The sequence below is a fragment of the Mus musculus genome, chromosome 15, assembly GCF_000001635.26.
Source record: "Mus musculus strain C57BL/6J chromosome 15, GRCm38.p6 C57BL/6J".
NCBI lineage: Eukaryota > Metazoa > Chordata > Mammalia > Rodentia > Muridae > Mus > Mus musculus.
This window is the reverse complement of record NC_000081.6, coordinates 20,183,308-20,185,402: the sequence shown is the minus strand read 5'-3', so window position 1 is coordinate 20,185,402 and position 2,095 is coordinate 20,183,308. Positions and strand designations below refer to the sequence as shown.

General features: G+C 38.4%; 1 non-coding gene across 1 annotated transcript; it reads right to left on the bottom strand.

The window, feature by feature from the left end:
* Positions 1 to 441: 441 nt before the first annotated feature.
* Positions 442 to 571, bottom strand: Gm25976. The gene has a single exon (XR_003951701.1). It is a non-coding gene; the product is annotated as a small nucleolar RNA SNORA17 (small nucleolar RNA).
* Positions 572 to 2,095: the final 1,524 nt, after the last annotated feature.

Here is a 2,095-nt window from a genome sequence, read left to right as displayed (position 1 = left end):
GCCTAAGGCCTAGTTTTTTATGTTACACTTTTTCATACCAAAGAACAAAGGGGAAGGAAAGGAAATCTCACCTTCAAAAGTGTCATGACATAGCAAACAAAGGACAGGACCAATATTTCCACACCTACACTCTCAGGTAGGCTCACCTAACCCCCAAATTCAGGGCCAGCTCTATTGTGCTTCCAAGGTCCCATAGCAGAAGTTCAGTTATCATTTTGGGCTCAGTCCTTGCCAATCCTGCCCAATGTCCCCATGCAAGGGGCCTTTTTCATGGGTACATTCCTGCCCTAAACAAGCTGGGTTCTAAAGTCTCTATGTTGCTCCTTGACCTGGGAGACAATGGGTTCTGCAAGAGCCAAACTGGTAGAGGTTTCAGATTAGTTCCTTGTTTGAGTGCCCTCTCATTGAACAGGTGGACTTCTCAGGCTAGCTATTTCAGAGAATGTTAGGCTAGTCGCCTTTCAGATATTTCTAGTTCATAACACTGAACATAGACATAATCTTTCTCTTTTCTCCCACCTACTGAAGCACATGAGATAAACACTCACTCTGGAAACCCTACTGGGGCAGTTTCATTCATTTTTCGTGTAGGGAATTTATTTGAAAGGCCTTATTTGATAGGTCATGGCTACTGATGTGTGAAGTGCCACACAAGTGTTTAGTTTTGCTGCATGGTTAATATTGTGAAATGGTTAAGACATCAGCAACATACAAAATCAATGTCTGTAAGTTTCTAGTGCTCTTAGAAGTCTTTCTGCTAATGAACAGATCTGTTGATCCTTGCACATAGGACTTGCCTTAATTGCATGTTGTATAGTATATCTTACAAACCCTTTGTTTTTTGAATGGGAAAGGCTCATGTATGCTCATATGTTTCAATACTTGGTCCGCAGTTGGTGGGATTGTTTTGGAAGAATTAGGAGGTGTGGCATTATTAAAGAATGTGTGTTCCTGAGGTAGGGCTTTAAGGTTTCAAAAGATTTGTACCATTGCCGTTGTGCCTCCTTTTCCTTCTTGTTGTAGGTTGCGGTTTGAGCTGAGCACCCAGATCTATTTTTTGCTGTGTCTTCATCCTGTCATGATGGATATCAAGCATCTGAGCGCATATGTCCAATTTAACACTTTATTATAGAAGTTTCCTTGGTCATGGTATCTTGTCACAGCAATAAAACAATAACACATTAAAAAGCCCTGGGTACCACTGAATTGGTATATGTAAAAAAAGACCTGGAAATGCTATGATTTTGTCTTATTATAGATCTTATCCAAAGGAAAACTGGTTTCTATATTAGTTAGTGTATATATTCAGTGTTTTTTTCCTTTTGTTTGGAGCTAAAAGCCATGATGACCTAGACTCCCCATTATTTTGCCCTCATAAGTGCTGGGACTAGCAAAATATTTTGAAAGAACAAATATATTACATAAAGATCCTTGAGATTCATCCTAGATCCTACACATAATTGTTTCTAAAGGGGATATAAAGCATGACTATCTGGTTTTTCTTTTGGTGGTAATGATATTGAAGAACTTAATAATTACGATAAAACACTACAAAATTCTAATAATGGCATTAATAAATTGTGTACTTGCTGGGCTTACCATAAAACTAAAATACTTAATAGTCTTGGAACACTCACATAGACACCCACTCTAGAATGTCTACAGACATTTGTATTTTCTGATTTCTAGCATCTGTTGTGGCACTCAAAGTTTTTTCAGTCAATTTTGTTAGTCTAGGAATTTCTTATGATTCCTACTATGGGAAACTACTTCTGATTTTCTTCATACTTCATCCAACCTGGCAACGAGTTTGCATCTACACCCAGACACTTGGTAGGTTATTAAATTCTATACCCTGGAAATATCTATTTGTAAATGAGCTAGAATAACTGCATAGAATGAAAAAAATGTTACCCACAAAACAATTCTCAGGTTAGATGCCAGCTATAATTTTGGTGGGAGTTCCTAATGTGTCCTTCACCTCAGGCTAGTTGGATACCAATTTATTGGTCCCCATGGGCTCCTTCCCACTCAATGATTCATTATAATGACTCATCAGACACAATGAGAGCCCTCATACTCTCAGCCAGGTTTA